The sequence below is a fragment of the Lissotriton helveticus genome, chromosome 10, assembly GCF_964261635.1.
Source record: "Lissotriton helveticus chromosome 10, aLisHel1.1, whole genome shotgun sequence".
NCBI lineage: Eukaryota > Metazoa > Chordata > Amphibia > Caudata > Salamandridae > Lissotriton > Lissotriton helveticus.
In genome coordinates, this window is record NC_136071.1 from 858,262,595 (window position 1) to 858,286,812 (window position 24,218).

Here is a 24,218-nt window from a genome sequence, read left to right on the forward strand (position 1 = left end):
TGGTTATGTTGTGGGGCGCAAGTAGTTACATATACAATTGTTTCCTATGTCTCCCTGGGTTTCAGTTTTAAGAGTTGCTTCTTAGTGGAGAATCATTGTTGTCTTAATATGTTTCCAAGGATAACTTTTCTCCATTAATTGTTTTCACAGAATATTGGCCTCAAAAGTAATGTGTTTTTCGGCTGCAGTTACGAATTAATATGAGAAATTCTTCGAAAGGTAGACTGTCTTTTAGTGCCCTTAAATGAAAACGGATATTTTATTTAAATATTTCTTTCTGTGCACTTTTTATAGAGGCCGGTGATCAATTTAACCTCATCTTGTCTACCAATCAGGTCAAGAAAGGGTATTTTTCCAGTGTCACAGTTGCAGGTAAAATTACATTTTCTTGACTAATATTGATATTCAATGAAATTGCATAATATGGGAGCAGAACTTTCTCAAATCTTTAAAATATCATTGATCTATCTTTTCCAGCATTTCACAGGAGGTCTGAATGGATTACTGTCAAAGAATACAAAGGGTTATTCAAAGTGGTCAACATAGAGGTTAGTCAAATGTTGGCAAAAATTGCCACCATTGAAGTCTCTTTACACTACTGGTAGTGTTCACCTACAGACAAAAATTATTTCATGTTGAGGGCAGCCTTTAATTGTACTAGAGACTGTTGGGACCTGACCAGAGATGGTCTAGTGTCCAGTAACCACTGAAGGACTTCTCTGCTCTCCAGCTGGGGAATGTTTTTATACAGTGACTCAATGCTGAGTGTTACAAGGATGTTGTGTTCAGGGTTGAACTCCATATTCTGTATTAAGTTTATCATGTGTGTACTGTCTTGTACATAGTTAGATATTTCTGGTACAAAGACCTTAATAAAGAGGTTGATTTATTCCGCCTGTGGTTCCAGTATAGAGCCGCAACCACAGACTATAGGTCTCCCTGGGAGATTTAGATAGTCTTTGCGAGCCATTGGTAAGGTATACAGGACTGGTGTTCTGGGGCTCATTTTGAAAATGTAATCAATAAGAAATTAGAAAGCCCTCTTTGTTAGCTTGAGATGTGACAGTTAAAATAGCCTCTCCGATCTCCACGAGTAGATGGCGTGTTAGTATTTTGTATAATGTTCCCGGTTGCTTATTTGTCTGAGAACTTTGCTATTATAGTTCTCGACATATTTGATTACAATCCCACCCTCATTGTCGGTGGCTTTGATAATCTCTCTATTGACTTAAGACTGTTAAGCGGCTACCTTTGTTCGGGGCGGATGTTGTTAGTGGTCAAAAACGTAACCCCCATGAAAAAGAAAACATTTTTTAACTCTTACAGCATCAGCCTCCTAAAACCCTCAACAGTTCTACTTCCTCAGTGCATATCTGCACATGCCCACAAACTCATTTGCAGCACATAAAAATGTATCCTTTGATTCTCCAGTATTGAATCTTTCATAGGTTCACATGCTTCACTCGTTCCCTGTTGTTGAAATGGGATCCATAGCCCATAAGGGCTAAAAGAAACATTCACTTCATTAACATCTCTATTATTACAAAATAACCAAACTCCAGCCAGTTAGGCGACAGCACCCTCTAAAACACTCCCCACAGAGGTTCCTCTCCCTATGATTTTCTACCGCTCGTCATATGAAGGGAGTCTCCCTGAGCCCTGCTGAGCTAGTCAGAATTTTCTGTCAGAAAAGGGCTATATAAAGGTATTGCTCTGTATTTCTTCATAGGTTATTCAAAACTGATGAGCTGAAATGTCAGAGTCGAGCAAATGGTGTCTTTTCAGACCTTTTGCGACCTTGATAATAAGAGGCTGCAGTTGGAGGATCCTTACAAGGACTGCATTTACTGCCTCTACCCTTGTCATAAGGTTAAGGACTGTAAAATGTGCCATAAATGTTCTTCAAAAACTTCAAATGATAAAGAGGGGAGTCTGCTATTACTGCTTCAAAGGCTCAAGACCATAGATACATCTGAAAGGAGGGTGAGAATTATCCTATATCAAGGAAGTCTCAATAGAGAGGAAGAGAGAGGGCTGAGGGACCTATGTCTTGTGAGCCACCTAAGAAAGCTCATAAAAAGACTCATCATGAGTCATCTGAGGAACATTCTTCGTCTAGTGAACATTTGCATAAATATTCTAAAGAGGATATCTACTCAAAAATCTCAGTCAGAGTCTACAATACCTTGTACAAGACTCTCTTTACCGTTTAAAAAGGCCTCATCAGTGCCGTTGACGGAGAAATCCACTCTACAGAAGAAACCATTGACAAACCTGGTGACATTGATACTGTTGATGAAGGTGACTCAGTTGTCTCCGACTATACTGTCGTCAAAATTAGACCCAACAACAACATTGTCTACAACAACTGGGGTGACTTTGTTGATGGTAAGTATACCATTGTCGTCGGTCATGCCTAGAATCTCACCTACAGGGCTGCCGTCGATGATGAAACCATTAACCACTTCATCAGCAGTGAAAAAGAAAAAAAGCAGCATAGTTGACAATGAGGACACCCATAGTGCCGATAAGGCCATGTTGATGAGAGAATCACTTCTTTTGTCATTAATTCCACTAATGCCTGAATATACATCTCTGAGCGAGGTGTCACCTCTTCCACCAACTCACTTATTAAATGTGGAGGATTCAGAACATGATGGTCCTTTGGGCACAGCGCATAGTCCTTCCGAACTTCATGTCAGATATCAAAAGGAGAGTGAGGAATAGGGTGTGGAAGATTATTATTCCTCAGTAACACAATGTATGGACATGTCTACTTCATATATAGAGCATTGCCATCCCTATGAACATCATAAACCCCAAGAGGGGATGTGCAAGTAATAAGAAGTGTGGATCACAACTTGCAGAGCATGCTACAGGACCACTATAGAAGACTTCCTGAGCCTTCTTGGGCTACATCACCACTGCAAACAATTCAGTCTCATTGAATTCAACCTACTACTCCTCGCATGTGACAACATTTGCCAGCAGTGCTCACACCAAAGAGAATGCAGGCTTCAAGCATTGCAGTTCCGCCTGCCAATGATGTGCCATCCTCAGATAGCGATAGAGAAGAGGGTGAGGTACCGGATTACCCCAGTGTATCTAATGAATGGGATGATTGCCTTTTTACCAGCTCTTTCACTACAAGTTCCTCTTCCGGTGGATTCTCCTCATGATGATATTGGGAGTTTGCATACTCTGAGGGAGCATGCAGCAAAATGATTTGTTTTACCAAAGCCAGTGAAACAATCCGATTGCTTTCTTTATGATTTTGAAGAGCTGGCTATAAAATCTGTTAGAGCTATCCCTGTTGTAGGCTGTATCTGGGAAGAAGGTGTAAAGATCATGAAGAATCCAGCAGCAGTGTCTGCTGTCCTACCAAGGTTGGATAAAAAATATAAGGCACCAGAAAATGCACCAGCCTATTTGATAGGGCATCCTAAATATGACTCTGGTATATTGCAAGCTGCTCAGCGCCTTTCCAAGAACAACTCTATGCCCATATCAACGTCATTGGATAGATAGGGTATACATCTTGATGACATAGATGTAGGAAAGTAGGATCTGCTTTCATGGTTACCGTCACTTTTTGCTGGTGTCAGTAGTTTTTTTGACTAGTCTGACTGGGATCCTGCTAATCAGGACCCCAGTCACTGTGCTTCCTCCCTAAATTGACGATGGTAAGTACTGGTGTACATCCACAATTGGCTAATGGTGTACCCTTGTAAGTCCCTAGTATTGTTACTAAGGTACCCAGGGCACATGTACTCTAGGGGTCTTCCATGGCCTGCAGCATGTATTGTGCTACCCACTCAAATTGTGACTACAGGCCTGCCATTGCAACCCGTGTGAGTTGGTGCTAGCACCTCTCACGACAGATATGTTTCCTCATATCTGAGGTCACTACACTTAAAACCTATAAGTCACCCCCTCTGCAAACCTTTCAGTCTTGAAGGCAGGATGCTTGGTTATAGGTCTGAAGGTGTCCCTGCATGAGCAACAAACCCCAGAGTCAATTCTCCAGGCTTTGTAAGTGCAGTCAGCTATGTTAATACATATAGTAGGCATCAGTCATTACAAGATGTCTAACTATATAGTGGCTGCACCGGTCATGTTTGGTATCAAAGATGTTGGAGTCATACCCCCACACTGATGCCAGTGTTGGAAGTAAGATCCCATGTACTTGGGGCCTCCCTTGGGGTAGCCCTGTGTACTCTCGGTTTCTGCCTTTCAGGCTCTTGACAGCAAGCTAGTGCTGCTGCTGCCCACAGACACAATGACACAATTCTGCCTTCCAGCTGCTGAGCCAAGCTTGAGAAAGGGAAGGTAGAAAAATAGGTTTCCTGTCGCAGGGAGGTGGGACCACCTCCCAGAGAGGGCTTAATGTATTGGGCCAGGGTGGGGGTGCTTACCAGTGCAACCACACTGCTTTGAAGGGCACATTTAGTGATTCTTTTTTTCCTTGCATACTCCATTTGGAACCAGTACTGGGAGCCCTTGGCTCCCACTCAGGTGTGAAACTTGACAAAGGACATGAGAGTATCCTCCCGTCAGTCCAGCCCCATCTCTGGGAGGGACTCCTGAATCGTTCCAACCCTTTCTCTATGGTGCTTAAGGGCTTACCTGTGGGTGGCTCTTCAGATTCATCGTGGGACAAGACTCAAGACTGAAACCACATCACTCTTCGACTGTCTGGACAATTGGACTTCACCTGGAACCGAGACTGCATCAAAGAAGACTCCTGTTTTCTTCTTAGTCGTCTATGTCTATGCTTCTTCCAGGATCTTCAACAGACCTGTGGGCATGAAGAACATCGAAAGTAATCTCCTGTGGACTGAAGGAGTCACACCCCTGCATCTGCAGGCATCGCAACAAAGCTGACCGGACTGCTGCTCCTGACTTCCCACAAACTTCAAAAGGCTCCACAACACATGTGGTGGTTCTGCAACTCCCTCGAGGCCTGACCTGTCCTCTCTGCAGTTTTGAGGCCTGTATCCCACATTGAAACCGCAGAGACCAAACCCCTGTGCACCGTATCGACTTGCCGTTGCCAAGGCTTGTTGGCTCTTCTCTCCAGAGTTCTTTGGGCTACAAGAAGCTCCATCTTCCAGCATCTCTTCCTGTCAAGTACAGCGTCCTCACTGCCGCCTGCGCACTGTGGGCCTACCTTCTTGGTGAGCTGCTCGAGGTCCTCTTGTGACTCCTATACCTGTGGCCGGTGGGTCCTCTTAAGGGTCTTCTTCTGCTCCAGTGGACTCCTCTGCTTCCTCGAGGCCTGCTTTGACTCCCCTGCATGCGGTGAGTCCCATGGACCTTGCTGGTCCCAACATTGCTCTTCTTTGCTTTCCACGCCTGTTGCAGCTGCCAAGGTTTCTTGATTCTCCCACCAGACACCAATCCCCTGGTTCTCAACTTCCAACGTGGGACAGCTCGTGCATGACTCCTGGTTTTTCTCAGCATCGCCTGGTCCTCACGGCTGCAGCGACAAGGTCACCATCAACTCTCCTGAACCGTCCATCATCGGTGGGCATTGCTCTTCCCTGCCTCCTGCTCACCTCCGAGCGGCATAGACACTGTTCCCTCTGCCTACAGGTTCTTCACTTCAAGAATCCACCCTTAGATTCCACCGGACCACTGCACAGTCTTCTCCAGAGCCATCTTTCCTGAAGTCTTCCATTGTGGTCTACAGCGGAAACCGATGTGACTTCGCACCTGTGCACCCGGCTTCCCTGGTGTAGGTATCTTGGTTCCTGGGGTATCCACAGGTGGGGTGATGCTCCAACCTTCTGTCTCCCATGGGGTTTCTTCAGCGTCCACTAGGACAGGCCCTTCCTCTTCAAGACTACAACTGCAACTTCCCCATTGACTTCTATTGCAAACGCGGCTGTGTTTCCACTCTGCACACGTCCTCCGTGGGGATCCCGGGTCTTTACCTTGAGTGGTTCCTTGTGTCCCTAGCTCCTCTGAGGCTCCTGGTCCAAGTCCTGACTTCGGTCACAGTTTGCATTCCATCTGTTTAGTATATGGTTTGGTCTCCCCCTGGAGACCACTGTATTTTTTTCTACTTACCTTACTGCAGCTGAAGTATTGTGTATTTGTTTCAATATCTCCGGGTAAGAGGTATACCAATGAGTTAGTGAGTATTGTGTAATAAATAGACATATTGTTATATATAAATTGTGTTTTTCTTTTTCATTTAGCCCACATTACATGATTACACTGGTAAAACAAGCTGCTTAACACTCCTTCAAGATGAGCCTTTTTGAGAGCTTTAAAAGGTTATCAAAGACCACTAAATACACCATAAGGGTTGTCTGGATTAGTGCAAGGTGCTTCACTTAAATAAGTGTGCACCATATACTAAGCCAGCCACCTACAATGGAAAAGAGATTATCCTCAATATCCACTATAACGGTGAGAGCGGCAAATTCATTGGCAATGCATGGCAGATACAACTGGCAAAAGTGGTCTGATATCGCGCCTTAGAGAATGTTAGAACAGAGGCTAGAAAAATCCAACAAGAAGGCGAATGAGCCTCTTCAGATATTATCCACTGTGCAATGGGTATCGCCTTCACAGGTTTTCGGCAATTGGAAGGTGTTGCTGTTCTTTGCAGGCAGGGATGGCTTAAAGCTACGTCCTGCAGACCTGAACTTCAGAGTAACATTTTAGACATGCCTTTTGATGGGGATACATTGTTTGGAAGACAAATTGATGAGGCTATGCAATCCATAAAAATAGACACGGACACTGCTAAATCATTGGGTTCGCTACAAATGAGGCAAATTATTTTTCATGGTGCATGAGGCTGGGGTATGTTTTAATATAGAGGAGGATACCAACCTTATTGTTCACAACAATACCAGTATTTTCAGCAGCAATATGGGCAACAATAACCTCAACAGCAGTACAGGCAGCCACCATCAGCAGCTTACAGCAAGCAAACCAGTAAGAGGAAGCAACCTGCCCAGGAAAGAGACACAAGTATGAAACAGTGACTGGAAGAACATGCCGGTTACTCGAAAGTATGTACCAGAAATAATTGGGGGATGAATAACAAACTATCTGCCTCACTGAAAGTTAATCACAGCAGACACATGGGTTTTAGATCTAGTTTCCGATGGCCATACATTGGAATTTACAAGAAGGCCACCACATATGCCTCCAACAGGCTCATCTTCTTTCCTTCTTGCACAGCTACAGAAATAAATATTTAGAATGCTCAGAATAGGTGCAGTAGAAAGCATACCACACAACCATAGGTGAAAGGGGTTTTATTACTGCTTCTTAATCAACGAAAAGACAGGGGAAAGGACAACAATTTTAGACGTGCAGAGGTTAAGTGAGTATCTGAGAAAAAAAGTCATTTTGTATGGTCACTCTCAAAGACATCCTCCAGCTCCTGAACCAGAGATAATATGACAACCTCTCGACTTTCAGGATGCGCATTTTCACATTCCCATTCACCTAAAGCATTGAAAACTCTTAAGATTCAGAGTAGCCAGCTTTCATTATCAGTTCAAAGTCCTCCCATTTGAACTCAAATCAGCCCCCCACATTTTTGTAAAATGTCTAGCTCCATTGACAGCTCACTTAAGGCAGAAAGGGAATCCAATATTTCCATGCCTTGACGATTGGTTGATAAAAGCTCCTACATGCCAGGAAGTGATCAAAGGGACAACGGCCTGTCTAACTCTCAATAGCCCAGACTTAACTCTAAACCTGCAAAAACATGTGCTTCATCCATCAGGATCATAACGTTTTTAGGAGCCACTTGACACCATTCAGGACAAAGCATATCTTACAGAATACAGACAAACTAGGCTAATGGTATTAGCGAAAGGTTATTGCAAAAATAATCAGTTTTAGTTCGCCTATTAAAGTCCCTTCTAGGTATGATGTCATCATGCCTTATCCAGTATTTGGGTGTCTTTCATAGATTCACATGCCTGAATCATTCCCCGTCGTCGAGACGGGAGCCTCCGGTATATAAAAAGTAATGTCCTAAAGACATACATAGAAAAGAATAGGCCCAAAGGTCTCACCTTAGTAGCCTATCCACGTCCTTTTGTAGGAAGGACCAAACAGAGCAGGCCCCAAGGGTCCCACTTTGGTGGCCTATCTGTGTCCTTTTGTAAAAAAGGACCAAATAAAGTACAACAGCCAATCAGCTACCACCTCCTTCTAGAACCTTCCTGCCAGAAGCCCAAGTCTCTCAGATTTTCTACCGCACGTTGTGCTAGGGAGTCTCCACCTGAGTTCTCCTCAGGAATTTCTCTTTTTCTTCAAAAAACAACTTTTATTAGTCTCTAAAGTTATGTCTGATAGTCAGAAGAAAGGTCTTTTCCGGGCTTGTTCCTCCTGCAGCAAGAAAAGACTTCACATTGACGATAAACATGATAAATGTTTATATTGCCTTTACCCTCACCACCAGGCAAAGGACTGCAAAATATGTCGGACCTTCTCCAACAAGACCCTCAAGGACCGAGAAGGTCGACTTCTGTTGTGGCTCAACAGGCTCAAGACCAAGACTGATGACTTGGTATCCGAAGGTGAGAGTGTGTCTGGAGTGTCGCAATTTTCCTTGAAGAGGCCAAGGGTTTCTTCCCCTAGCCCCTCAGACACCCCTCCTATGAAGACTTCTAAAAAGTCCTCAGAGGGCAAGCCATCTGTGTCTGGCAAGGACCTGCCTGTCCCAGGGAAACAGTCACTGGTCCCGGCGACGACGACGACGGCGTCCATGGTGCATTCAGCACAGAAAACCGTCTCGACGTCGACGACGACAGTGTCGACGACGACGGCCTCATCGGCTTCCTCCTCGTCGACGAGGACTACGCCTTCATCGTCGGCGAGTAGACCTACGCCGTCGACCATCCCGGTCACTCCATCGACGACGAAGATCTCGTCGTCGACGACGAGACGACGACGACACCATCGACGAGGACAACGCCGTCGACGAAGTCTACCTCGTCAACGAGGATCATCCCGTCGACGGTGGGAAAGCTGTCGACGACGAGTACACCGTCGACGGTGGGGACTTTACCGTCGACGAAAATGACGTCGAAGAAGACGTCGTCGTCGCAGCCACCGTCGACGACGACTAAATTACCGTCGACGAGCATATCTACAATGGCACCGTCGCTTTCGACGTCGACAGGACCCTGGAAGGAGTCTGCACTCCTCTCCCACGCCATGGATGCTTTTCCACCGCAAGTGAGCCATGTCACTGTGAAAATTACTAAACGGCCTATTACGCCGCACCAGATCTCGCCCGGTAGGATACAACAACTTCCTCCGGCCTGTATACTACAAGGTCAAGAGTCGGACGAGGACTCCTTTACGCAGGCAACTAGTCCATCGGACCTAGTCCTGAAATGCCAAACCACGGACGAGGAACCTGAAGAGGAGGAAGACCTTCCACAACAACAGGACCAGCCTCCGCCCCAGGCACAGGTTACTCCTATGGTGTGTCTCCCCGCATCCATTGTCTCGGACCTACAATTCCTCATACAGGATTATAAGGAAAGGTTCCCGGAGAAACATTCTGCGTCAGCACCTCCAGCTGCACAGGCGCCAGCTCCTTCCTCTCGCCATAGACCAACTCCACTGGTCATTGAGAAGACACAGGTTCCGATTCAGGACGCTACCTCATCTGACGATGAGGAGAGGGAACAGGAGGAAGGTGAAGTCGATGACGACCAGTCGGACCCGGATGCAGATCAAGATTATGTGGCACATTCTCCAGCCTCTCCGGATCCGCAGACCTCGGAGTCTCCACCTGCAGACATCGGTGGATTCCACAACATCATTGAGCGGGCGGCTAAGAGGTTCCATATGTCCATGGAAACTCAGGAAACGGAATGCTTCCTTTATGACTTCAAGGAGCCCACTAGGAAGACTTCAAGATCAATCCCCATAATTGACTACATTTGGAAGCAGGGCAAACAAATCATGCAAGCGCCTGCCTCTATACAGGTGGTGGTGCCCAGGCTTGATAAGAAATACAAGGCCACCTCCACGGCACCGGCATGCCTGACAGGTCACCCCAAACCAGATTCCGTGGTGACTCAAGCGGCGCAGAAGAACTCTCGCAATCCATCCTCGCCTCTATCAACGCCACCTGATAAGGAGGGCAGGAAACTGGATGCCGTTGGCAAACGCTTTACTACCACTTCAGCCATGACGGTCAAAGTGGCTAATTCGATAGCCCTCCTGGGACGTTACAATCGCCAACTCTGGGCGGACATTGCACCCTATCTAGCAGATCTGCCGGAGGATGTCAGAGAGGAGGCACATTCACTTCTATTGGAAGGACAGACCTCAGCCTCAGAGCTCATCGATTGTGCCATTGATGCCGCCATCACTGGTTTCCGGCAATTGGCAGGAGCTGCAGTCCTGAGGCGACAGGGCTGGCTCAAGGCCACCACTTTCCGCCAGGAGGTGCAAACCAGGATATTAGATATGCCTTACGATGGCCAGCATCTGTTTGGGGAACAGATTGACGCAGCCCTTACCACCATAAAAAAGGATACGGATACTGCCAAGGCTCTGGGTACTTTACAATTCCGGACCCAGTCCTTTCGTGGCAACCGGGGAAGAGGTCAACCTGCATACAAAGGTTCCTATCAGAATAGGTCTTCGTACACATATTCACAGTCCAAGCCGCAGTTTCAGCAGCGACAACCTCAACAAGGCCGACAGTCTTCCTACGGCAAGTCCAATTACCGAGGAAGAGGCCAAAAACGACCTTCTGGCAATAGACAATGACTTGTCTCCCTCGCTAGCCCCTCCACCACTACATTCTTTAAAACTTGGAGGGAAACTGAAATACTTCCATCGCAATTGGCAAACTATAACAACGGATCGGTGGGTACTCCAACTCATTCGATTTGGACTTTCCCTAGAATTTACCTCTATCCCCCCAACTACGCCACCGTGCCAGCGATCACACAGGCACCTACGATTGCTTCTTCAGGAAATAGCTTCCATGCTGCAGAAGGGAGCGATAGAGAGAGTTCCACGGGCCCACAAGAATCAGGGTTTCTACTCTCACTTCTTCCTAATCCACCAAAAAGGAAAGAAATGGCGCCCAATCCTGGATCTCAGGGCACTCAACGTGTTCCTAAAGAAACAATCGTTTCGTATGGTGACTCTGCAAGAAATCCTTGGGCTGCTGGACAAAGGGGACTACATGACGTCCTTAGACCTCCAGGACGCCTACTATCATATCCCTATTCTCAAAGGGCACAGGAAGTTCCTCAGGTTTGCGGTGGCAGGACAGCACTACCAATTTCGGGTCCTTCCATTTGGCCTCAAATCGGCCCCGAGGATCTTTACCAAATGCCTCTCACCAGTAGCGGCATTTCTTCGTCAACAAGGCCACCAGGTGTTTCCATACCTGGACGACTGGCTGGTGAAGGCACCGACGGCAGCCGCCGCAGCCTCGTCCTCCAGCGCCTGTCTGGATATTTTCCACCGCCTAGGACTAACCCTCAACACTGCCAAGTCAACTCTGGAACCCACCAATGTCATCACATTCCTTGGAGCGACTCTGGACACGGACCGTGTCAAGGCTTTCCCCTCTCAGGAGAGAAAAATCAAGCTCATCTCCTTGGCCAAGGCAGTGGCTTCGCGGAAGACTCTTCCGGTCCGCACGTTCAAGTCTCTCCTAGGCATGATGTCCTCATGCATCCTGCTCGTTCCACACTGCCGCCTAAAAATGCGCCCACTACAGGAGGCACTGACAAAGCAATGGACTCAAGCCACAGGTTCTTTCGAGGACCGCATACGAGTCACTCGACCCATTATCAATCATTTGCAATGGTGGACATCTCTCCACCACCTCTCAAAGGGTCTGCCGTTCCTGCTCCCAGCGGAGCCACACGTAATAACTACGGATGCGTCCCTGGAAGGCTGGGGAGCTGTCCTCCAGGACCTCCAGATCAACGGCAAATGGACAACACAGGAAACCAAGCTCCATATCAATCTGTTGGAGTTACGGGTGGTTTTCCTGGCTCTACAGGCGTTTCTTCCACGCATTCGTCACTCCCCAGTGCTCGTCAGGACGGACAACACCACGACGATGCACTACCTGAACAAACAGGGGGGGACGCGTTCCATCTCGTTATCTCGAGAATCGCAGAGAATCTGGAACTGGCTTCTGACACATGGCATAGTGTTGAAAGCGGAGTACGTCCCGGGCAAGGACAACGTCTTGGCGGACGCACTGAGCAGGGAGAAGTCTCCTTCCCACGAATGGGAACTGGACAGGGAGGTGCTGGACCATATCTTCCAGAAGTGGGGCACCCCGAACATAGACCTCTTTGCCACCAGAGAGAACGCCAAATGCCCAAGCTTCGCAAGCAGGCATCACCACTCAGGAACCCTCGGGAATGCATTTTCCATCGCATGGCGCAACGTCTTTGCGTACGCCTTTCCGCCATTCCCACTGATTCCCAGGGTTCTCAGGAAGATGAAATCGGAACCCTGCACTCTGATCCTCATTGCTCCGTCCTGGCCGAGGCAGCACTGGTTCACAGAGCTTCATCGCCTCTCTGCCCGGCCCCCTCTTCGCCTGCAGCAGTTTCCGGCCCTGATCACGATGTCTCAAGGGCAGGTTCTCCACCCGAACCTGAGCTCTCTGAAGTTATCAGCCTGGCTCCTGAATACCGAGAATTCAGCCATCTGAACATCCCGCAGGATTGCAGAGATGTCCTTGCGAAAGCTAGAGCTGTCAGCACTAACAAAACCTACTCACTAAAATGGAAGCGATTCTGTTCCTGGTGTGTGGATCAAGGCTTGCACCCCTTCCAGGCCACTCCACAGCAGCTGCTACCATACCTGTTACACCTTGCGCAGTCTGGCCTTGCGCATACCTCCATCAAAGTGCATCTAGCGGCGATTTCAAGGTTCACAAGAAAGGCTACAGGCCCCTCTTTGTGGTCGGACAGACAATTCCTAAAAGGTCTATTCAGGTCCTTTCCACGACCACGGCCTATTCCTCCATCGTGGCACCTCAATGTGGTTCTTCATCAACTAATGAAGCATCCCTTCGAACCCATCCATAAGGCTGAGATCAAGTTCCTCTCATGGAAAACGGCCCTCCTCCTGGCACTAACCTCTGCCAGAAGGGTCAGTGAATTGCAGGCTCTATCCATCCAGGATCCTTTTCTTCAATTCAGAGAGGACAGAGTCATTCTGAGGACTAACCCTCGCTTCATTCCAAAAGTCCCTTCGGACTTCCATCTTAATGAACCGGTGGTGCTTAGATCGTTCTTTCCGAATCCTACAACGGCAGCTGAAAGAACTCTACATTCTCTCGATCTAAAGAGATGCCTTAAATTCTACATCGATAAGACACGACACTTTCGAAAGTCATCCCAGCTCTTCATTGCCTTTAGTAGACCAAGACTGGGCATGCCCCTGACAAAGCAGAGCATCTCCAGATGGATCTCTTCTGCGATCACCTTTTGTCACGACAAGGCCGGACGGCCTTTAGACTCACGAGTCAAAGCTCATTCGACTAGAGCCATGTCCACGTCTGCGGCGCTGTTCGCTGGAGTGCCGATATTGGACATCTGCAGAGCGGCGACATGGAAGTCCTCGCACACCTTCACCAGGCACTACTGCCTGGATACTGAGCTGATGAAGGATGCAGCAGTGGGCCGAGCAGTGCTTCGCCATCTATTCCAGTGAGGTGAGCCCTACTACATCCCTCCATCCTTTACGGGTATGCACATTCTCTTACTGTATTTATATGCCATTGCATTTGGTGATTTGTAGTCATGTGATATGTTTTATCTACATGTTCATACCTGCTCTTCATACAGAATGTGCATAATGTATTGCTCGCTACTCTGATTCAGGCATGTGAATCTATGAAAGACACCCAAATACTGGATAAGAAATGCGTTACTTACCTGTAACTGCAGTTATCCAGTATTAGTGTCTTTCATAGATTCACATGCACCCTCCCGCCTCCCCTGGCAGGGCTCACCTTTCTCTCTAATGAGTTTACGCCTAACTAGCTTGGTGCGTACGAAAATCTGAGAGACTTGGGCTTCTGGCAGGAAGGTTCTAGAAGGAGGTGGTAGCTGATTGGCTGTTGTACTTTATTTGGTCCTTTTTTACAAAAGGACACAGATAGGCCACCAAAGTGGGACCCTTGGGGCCTGCTCTGTTTGGTCCTTCCTACAAAAGGACGTGGATAGGCTACTAAGGTGAGACCTTTGGGCCTATTCTTTTCTATGTATGTCTTTAGGACATTACTTTTTATATACAGGAGGCTCCCGTCTTGACGACGGGGAATGATTCAGGCATGTGAATCTATGAAAGACACTAATACTGGATAACTGCAGTTACAGGTAAGTAACGCATTTCTTCCTCTAGTTCCATTTTTTCTACTCCAAATGCAACCTCCTCAAGAGGAATTAGACAAACAACGGGTCCAAACTCATTGCTTTTACGAGGACATCGTACAAATTATGCCAACCATGAAGGAGTCTCTCCCTTGGTGGTCTAGAAAGTACCATATTTCCATAGGAATGACCTTCCTGCCTCCAATAGCAGATTTTGTGGTGACAAACTATGCCTCACTAGAGGATTTACAAATCAAGGGACACCTTCAGGATTTACAAATCAAGGGAAAATGGGCTCCACATAACAACAATCTTCACTTAAATCTGTTGGAGCTCAAGCTGGTCGCATTGAGTTCACAGATCTTCCTTATCAGAATCAAGGGAGTGTCAGTATTAATACGCATGGACAATACCACCACGCATTACATCAATAAGTACAAGATCTCAACAGCTGTCTCAAAAGCTCAGAAGATTTGGAAGTGGACACTAAAGCATCAGGTCCAATTGAAAGCAGAGCTCGTCCCTGGAATAAAAAAAATTTACGTCCCTGGATAATGTTTTTTTATACTGGACACCTTAAGCAGAACCAGGAACAGCTACCACAAATGGGAGCTCAACCAAGTTGCCCTGGACAATATCTTCCATGTTTGGGGCAATCCAAATCTAGATCTGTTTGCAGCTCGTCAGATTAAAAAATGCGGACTTTACGCAAGCTGGGATCCACAACCGCGATCTTGGGTAAATGCATTTTCAATAAGATGGTCCAGGATCTTTGCTTATGCCTTTCCCCTTTTCCCATTAATTCCACTGATTCTCAGCAAGATTAATTGAGAACCAAGCAGGTTAATAGTAATTGCTCCAAAGTGGCCCAGGCTATATTGGTTCACCAAACTGAACCTGCTGTCAGAGAAACATCATATTCTACTGAAGCAAATGCCAACTTTATTGTCAATGCACATGTAGGAAGCTGGCTCTCTATATAGTGCACTAAAACAGAGTACACTGTGTAGAGAGTCCAGTAAGTCCCTAATTGGTTTACAGAGGCAAAAGTAGATAATATTAACACTATTGTGTTCGTGTGGGCGAGCAGTTAGACTTATCAGACGGTAGTGCTAAGCCTTTGTTGTACTCCGAGAGGCAATAAATGAGACACACACTCAAAGAATAAATCTAAGACCAGTTTAGAAAAATAACACTTATTTTTATATTTACTTTCAAACCAAGAACTTTAATGGTAAGTACTGTTTTTCTCATAAATTATCAAAGTTCGGAAAATAGTTCACAGTTGTGCCCAATTACGCACAATGTATCTCTATGGAAGGAAAAGGCATAAATACATTGGAAAAAAGCACAGAAGGTTCTAGGGGTTCACCTTCTAGATTTGGACTTGTAACCCACCAAAGTTCAAGAGGCCACCAGCGGTTCGTCAGGAGAGTCCCGGATTCGGCTGGTAGCAGGGTGCTGCAGGCGGTGTTAGCTGGTGTGCTACTAAGAAGGGGGGCCATCTAGAAACAGGCTGTAAAGGGGGACTTGTAGGCAAGTCTGAGATCTCCCAAACAGGGGCTCATGTCGCAAGGGCCTCTGGAGCACGGGAGCACAGCCGGCTCGTCGGTACCCAGACCAGGTGGGCTGGGTGCAGAGCAGGTTGATCAGCCGGGCTCTGTGCACAAAGAGTGTCTTCACGGACAGGGGTAAGCCGCTTGCAGGGATGATATCAGGACTGCAGGGTGACAAACTGAGTAGGTGTCAGGGGTCTTGGCGTCCCTTGATGGATGCTTGATTCCTGGGTAGTTGGAGTCCGGAAAGTACTCTGTCGGTCGGTGTAGGTTGCAGGGCTTCCAGTACCTTGCGGGTTGGCACAGCACAGCTCCGGTTGGTTTTGGGTCTTAACACTCGGTGGGGAAACAGAGTTGACCTTCCAAAGCACAAGTACCTCTTACTGGGCAGTTGCGGCATTGGACAGGCCGTGGAGCTGCAAGTCAGTAACCTGTACTATGCATGTTCAATTCCTGCAGTCTGCAGGGGAGTAGTTCCTCTCCTCCAAAGGAGTTATTGGGTGATTAGCAAAGGGCTCACAGTCGCAGGACGAGACAGTTCACCACGATAATCAAGTTTTGAAGCCGCAGGCAATCAGTTCTCAGGTTCAGCAGCTCTTCTTGGTCCATTTATTCTTTAGGTCTGTCGAATCTGAAGTTCTGAGTCAAGGGGTGCCACCTAATTACTCAGTTTTTAGGGATGTTAAGGGGAGTACCAAGTAGTAGCCAAAGGGATACCTACTGTAGGATGATTACACCCTCTATATGACCACTTCCTGTGTGAAGTGGGCATGCCATAACCAGCTAAATTTCTCCAACACAAGATGGAAGATTCTAAAAAGTGGCATCCACATTAGCTGTCCCACCTTAAGGGTGGTGCTGGCTAGGTGTGGGCTCACCTCTTAATCTAACTAATTTTCCCACCTGTCCTCCTGTCAAAGAGTGGTGTCAGGACAGTGAGGTTGGCATCTTCCACTACCTGGAGAGGCCAGGGTCACATTTCAAAGGAGGCATGGCCTTTCAATCTTCCCACCCTGGAAGGCGGTTCCTGCTTAGACTAGGAGTGACACCTTTACTCAGAGCAGGCTTTGTTTCTGGCCTTTTGAGAGCAAAGGCTTTCATCCCAGGAGGCCAGAAACACGTCTTGTGATGGCAGGCTGGCTTAGACCAGTTGGCAACCACACTAGTAGTCACTAGGTTTTCAGAGGGCACCTATAAGGTGCCCTCTATGTTCACTCATTAATAAATCTGACACTGGCATCAGCGCAGGTTTATTAAGATGAGATGTTTGGTACATTAAAGCCATTATAGAGCGGGCAACATGGTAATGATGAGAGTCCAGTCCATGTACTCGGTATAGCTTCCTTGTTCACTTACAATTTCTAAGAATGAACTTAGACGTTGTAGGGTTACATCTGCTCAGGTAGATATTTCCACACATGGGATATAGTGCACCCTGCCTTTGGGCTGTAAGGCCTGCCTTGGGGGTTTCTTACCTACATTTCATACAGTGTCTGCAGGTATGGCACACAGGGCTATGTGCCATGTCGACTCCTCAATTTTTTCTGCACCAGACACGCAGTCTGCAATGGCAGTTTGCATGATCTTGGTGAGGGGTCCTTAGGGTGACAAAGTTCGTGCTGTAACCCAAATGAACCCTCTTCAGTCCCAAGGCACCAGAGGTCCCATTTACTAGGGACTTACAGGAGGCTGAAGTCGTACCAAGTGTGGAACAGTTTAGGGAAACAACACTGGTGTTGGGGACCTGATCAGCAGGAACCCAGCACACCCTCAGTCGAATTTGCATACAATACCAGACATAAAGGGGGGTACAGCAACAAAACCCCAGTTTCCTAGAGAACCACAGCCAGATAATTAATTTGGACCGAGCGTCCTTACACTTGTCAGCATGACTCCTGGACACAATGAATTTGTGAGTCTATATATCCCGTAAGACTGTAAAGAAATTCTTGCTAGAGCCAGAGCTGATTCTACTAATAGGTCTTATAAACTCAAGTGGAAACGCTTTTGTTTGTGGTGCCAAAGATAACAAATTCATCATCATTCAGCTCCGCCAGAAAGTATTTTGCCATATTTACTCCATCTACCTAAATCGGGATTGGCTCATACTCAGGGGTGGCTGGTACCCTTTGAAAGTGGTGGGGTGCGGCAAGTACTCCACCACTTCCAAAAAAACAAAATTAAACAACCCGTCCCTCCAAAAGCCCAAATACAAACAACCCCTCTGTGAACTTGAGGACAAAAGGCTTGTGAGACAGGGTCTATGTAAAGCTGGCTTTATTTAAACAACGCCGTCTCCTAAGGGAAGCCAGAGTTAAAACACATCCAAAGTCCTTCTTGGCTGGTCCGGTTCACTGTAGCTTCCTTCTGGGCATCGAAGGGTCGGGTCGGGTCTTGATCCGACGGTCTCCGGTACATGAAAAGAGGAGGAGACGAGAATCAGCTTCCTGAATTTGACTACAATTGAGGGACGGGGAGTGAGGGAATCGCACGTGTGCGTTCTGTGCTAAACAGTGAGGTGCCCGTGCACAGGGAAACGGTAGTAGCGAAGAGGGGAGATAGAGTGCGGAGAAAACACCTCTCTAGGAATCCAGTTTCTCCTGTGATCCAACCCACCCCGCAACCTTCCGCCGTACCTTTGCTAGCCACACTTCTCCTGAAGCGTGGCAGGGTGTCGCGCGGGTACGGTAGCCTCCTGGCTGCTTCGGTTCGCTGGTTCCCTCCAGGGCTTCGGGTGATGGTCTTCTTCCCGCCAGCGTAGCTTCCTCGCTTCTCTCTTCCACGTTGGTCTGCTCCTCACATTCGGTCCTCCCGGAAGCGTGCTTCATCCCGGAATGGCTCTCCTCCTTCCTTATTGATGTTATAGTAACCGCTGCACTCCAAAGTAAACGCTGTGAGCCAAAAGTCAAATATTAACAATTTTATAGGTGCTCCGGGAGATCACCTTCTGGTTCAAAAGGTGCGAAATAGTATCAAAACATAGAAAGCCTTACAAGGGGTAAGGACTATCCCTGGGCACTCTTGATGCACAACAGTGCATAAATAAGTAAATGTTCAAGTGTACTTCATATATTGGCGAATGTAGTTTTTAATTGGTATAATCCAAATGGTAATCAAAACAGTCTCATATTTGAATATTTCATCATATGTTAATGGCGTTTTGATGTAGACGATATAATTGAAGAATTTAAATCAAATTTGGATGCTCATCTCAATAACCAAGACCTCTACATGGCACTGAATTTGGATCATACCAACGACTTTAAAGAAATCCTGGTTACCATAGTCAACAACGCTGTTCTTGCCAAAACCATCACAGAAAGGGACAAAAAATTCTTAATCAAGGAATACCCACAGATACCGTATATTTATCTAGTACCAAAAATCCACAAACATGCCACAAAACCCCCGTTCAGACCTATCGTCAGCACTTGTGATTCCATCCACGAACCCACCGGACTGTATATTGACAAACACCTACAAGCTAGTGTCAGAGCCATGTCTACATACATTCAAGACACCACAGACTTTCTCACTAAACTTGAAAAGATCGTGATTCCACTGGACCAACCCATCATCTTAAGCACCATTGACGTCAGTACACTTCAATCCCACACTACCTGGGCCTTGAAGCTTTGGAATCTGCTTTGGTACAAACTCAGAAACCCACCGACTTACAGATTTTCATTTTGGAACTTATGCAATTCACCCTCCATCACAGTTACTTTAAATCTTCAAACAATCAACACTACCTACAGTTATCTGGAGTAGCCATGGGCAACTGCGCTGCTCCAGCATACGCGAATTTGTTCATGTATTATTTTGAAAAACAACACATTTTGAAACATCAAGACTGGGAACCATTTCTTTGTTCGTACCATCGGTACATTGACGACATTTTCCTAGTATGGAAGGGCAATGAAATCCAGTTGACCAATGCCATCAAGACCCTCAATTCAATAAATGATCGCATCCAATTCACTTACACTGCCAGAAGATCCGAAATAGCCTTTTTGGATGTACAAATTAAACTGATTAACAACCAATTTGTCACATCTATACATACCAAACAAACAGACCGCAACAACTACCTTCATTACCAAAGTTTCCACCAACCAAGCCTGAAACGTCATTTACCGTATTCACAACTCTTGCGTGCTAAAAGGATTGCATCAACTGCTGAACTATATACTCAAGACAGTCAGAAAATCATTACCAAATTTCACCAACGGGGTTACCTCACAAATCTCACAGAAACTGCAGAACAACGAACATTGGCTCGAACTAGGGAAGACCTATTGAAACCTAAAAACACTCCCCAGGAGGAGGACAAACGCCCTGTATTTGTATCCAAATGTTCTACTCAATCAGCTAAAATAAAAAAGTCGATTCGCAAACACTGGCCAATGTTACAATTGGAAACTGACTTCAATAAGATTTTTGAGAAACCACCAATTTTTGCTTACCAACGTTCTAAAAATATACAATCTCTTTTAAAACAACCAACACTGTCTACAAAGACTGTTTTCAGAGGAACAATACCGTGTCTTAACTGTGGACATTGCAGCAGTATTATACCTGGTATCATTCTCTCTCACCCTACGAACGTTACTCCAATTCATCTTCAAGTGAACGCCACTTGCGATACAACCAATGTTGTATACATGTTAAAGTGCCCGTGTGGCCTCCCATACGTGGGAAAAACGGAACGTAAAATTAAAACGAGACTGACGGAACATCGTAGTAATATCCGCACGAAGAACCTGAAGTCCTGCATTGCCGCACACTTGGTTGCACAATCGCACAATCCCAGTCAAATTCGTTTTCCAATTTTGGAAGTGGTCAACAAATTACCTCACAAAGACAACAACAAACATCTACTACAACGTGAACTGCATTGGATACACCTTCTTGATGCGCTAAATCCGAAAGGACTTAATGACAGATTAGAATTCAGTTGTCATTTATGATTACTGTCTGAGTATTCTGTTTGTAAAGATTTACTTGATCTCTCTCTTGCCTGTCAATCTCTATTGACCCGGGGTTTTTTTTTTAAATGTATACCCTCTGCGCATTTTTAATTTATTGACTTATTATTCTTGTGTTCTTTTCTTAATTTTCTCTTCTTTTCCTCTTTTTCTCTTTTTTCTTTCTCTTGTTTACCTCGATCTTTTGCACCCTATGTATACACTTTGATCCTCATTTAACACACATATACAGGTTTGCATTCCTATCTACGCCTATCTTCGTTTCCTTTAATACGAATTTTCCTTGATTTACATTCGTTTTGAACACACATCACTTTTAGTTACCTTCCGATCTAAGTTTCACCGCGTAGTCCTATTTTTATGTTTACGTTTTTACTTTCGAATCAGGAGCATGTGCGCATGCTCGGCGTCTTCCGGTTTGCCTCTTTCCGGACCTATCCACCTTTTCTATCGTAACAGATCTACTCTCATGCTTGGTAAGCGGTATTACACCGTTGTTGTTTTTCTAATTTTCGGGCTGAGTATTACCGGCACCGAGTAAACTGCATGTACGGCACATTTCACTTTACCTTCTAACTTCTCATTAGATCCCGCACCCTTTCGGCACATAAATTGAGTCTTTCACCCCATCACCTCACTTTTATAACCACTTTCTCCACCGTTTTCATTCTACTATTTTTAAGTTCTGATACTTTTGGATGTTATAATCACAGCATGGCTTTGCATGCATCTTTACACGGTTTCATTTTAATTTTGCATACAGCTCTATATTCTTACTTTTTTCCCAAAACTACAGGTGTACATTATTTTTATTTTATCTTTATGAATATCCGTAAGTTCACGGGCACCTGCTAACATATTACTATGAGCACTCTACTCACCCAGTCTTGCGACTTAATGTAGCGCCCAGATATCAGCTTTCTATAGCGTTTCTTTTTCTTTTTCTCATTCCTAGACATATTCCCCCTGAAAAAGTGCTAACCAGCACGAAATGCATCGGGGCTTTATTCTATTATGGAATTGCACATTGGAGTAGTCATTGATTTAAATTCTTCAATTATATCGTCTACATCAAAACGCCATTAACATATGATGAAATATGCAAATATGAGACTGGTTTGATTACCATTTGGATTATACCAATTAAAAACCACATTCGCCAATATATGAAGTACACTTGAATATTTACTTATTTACGCACTGTTGTGCATCAAGAGTGCCCAGGGATACTCCTTCCTTATTGGCCAGGAAATACCGACGTCATGGCAAAGGGCGGTCAGTTCACGGCTCGGGGTTTGCTTAAAGGGCCCGATTCCCAAAGCCGAAGCTAGAATAGGTATTACATTCCTCCTGTGGAGAGATGAGAGGTTTTGTCACAGATGTCGCAGGCCACCATTCTGTATAAATCCCTGATTCTGAAGGCATCTTGTGACACCCTCCAAACACATGCATTTACACATTTAATAGAAATAAAAGTAAGTTATACTTAACCCACGGGCTATGACGCATCCTCCTGAGTGTTCTCCTACAGTCTGTGGCAGGAAGAGCCCCGGTAACCATGAGAGCAGCACCAGAATTGGATAGAGTGGGGTGCACTGATGCTCCTTCAGGCCCTGGAAGCCTATGCTTGCTTTCCACCCAGCTGTCTAAGGCAACTGAATAGAGAGCTACAAAATGCACATGTCAGGCCGGCCATCGTAAGTCAGCCGGACAAACTGACGTGTACTTTGCAGTGTCTGGCCAGTCCTCAATACTGCCAATTGGCAGCAGAGGACCCTCAGGACGCATCCATTTCTCCTGGCTTGGCGGCAGGCTGGTGACTGCCGCAAGCCGCACTAAGTGTTAAAAAGAAAATTGCCAATTAAATCATTCCATTGCCATTTTATTTTTAACTCTTAGCGTGGCTCGCACAGGGAAGGGGTGATGCTTCCCCACCCTCATAAAGAAATAGCCGCTGCTCATATTTCAATTAAAGTACACTTAGAACCTGTATCCAGATTTAGGAGATCATCTAGATATTCATCTCTCTAGTCAAATAGACTTATCAAACAGTTTCTTAACAGGCTTTTCTGTGTCTTTCCTCCAATAAAGCAAACTTCTCCATCTTGACAGCTTAATTTGGTCCTTTCACAGTTGATGAATGCTTCATTGAAGCCAATTCATAGAGCTGATCTAAAGTTTCTCTCATGGAAGTTGGCGTTATTACTTGCCTTAACGTCTGCAAGGAGAATAAGTGAAATTCAAGTGTTCACAAATAAAGAACCCTTAAACAATTTAAAGAGGACAGGGTAATATTATGAACCAACCCCAAATTGATCCCAATGGTCTTGACAGACTAATTTTAATGAGCCTATCGTATTCAAAATGTTCTTTCAAAATACGCAGACCATAGCATAATTGTTTTTTACACTTATTAGGTGTTATAAGATGTTTAAAATTGTATTTGCATCATATGAAGACCTCCACTTGCTCCCCATCAGAAGAAGAATAACCTTCAAACTGCTCAAACCCACGCCTACAAAGCCCTCCACAACACTGGACCCCAATACCTCAAGGACCAACTCTCCTTCCATTCCCCCAAGAGAAACCTCAGCTCAGCCAACCTCGCTTTAGCCCCCGTCTCTTGTTTCTACAGGACCAGAGCAGGTGGAAGATCCTTCTCCTACCTCGCAGCCAAAACCTGGAACGAACTCCTCCTTCACCTCCGACGTAGTCCGACACTGCACCGACCTGGCTCTTCGAATTACCCCAACGGAGCTGCTCACACCCCCTCCGTCAGCGCCTTGAGACCATCACAGGTGAGTAGTGCGCTTTACAAAACCCTGATCGATTGATTGATGAAGCAATTTAGATAATCTGACAAATTGCTAGTACTTTATGATAAGTCTCAGAAAGGATCATCTATTCAAACAAAGCATTGCTCATTGGATTGCTGCTGCTATCCAGTTTTGTCATTGCAAAGTTGGAAAACCTCTCTGTAGAGCAGCTTCATGGAAGAGCAGACACACGTTTACCTAGCACTACTGTCTGTATCCGGAAGTACAGTGGTATGCAGCCGTGGGACTGGTAGTCCTTTGTCATTTATTCCAATAATGTAGAAATGCCTTTATTTCTTTTAGTATCCCACCATCCTTTTTATATATATATGGAAGGGGAGTATGGGAGAAGCACTTGAGTTTATTGATGTACTCAACAATAATTCCTATAACATTGCCCTGACACATACAATTCGCAAAGAACAGATAGATTTTGTTAATGTCAAGGTTATAGCACAACAGAGTTCCATCGAGACCAGCCTATTCTACAAAGATACC

General features: G+C 45.8%; 1 long non-coding RNA gene across 1 annotated transcript; it reads left to right on the top strand.

Annotated features, from left to right (window-relative positions):
- Positions 1-256: 256 nt before the first annotated feature.
- Positions 257-23,679, top strand: LOC144785523 (uncharacterized). Its single transcript, XR_013601939.1, has 3 exons — positions 257-372; positions 478-548; positions 23,540-23,679. It is a non-coding gene; the product is annotated as an uncharacterized LOC144785523 (long non-coding RNA).
- Positions 23,680-24,218: the final 539 nt, after the last annotated feature.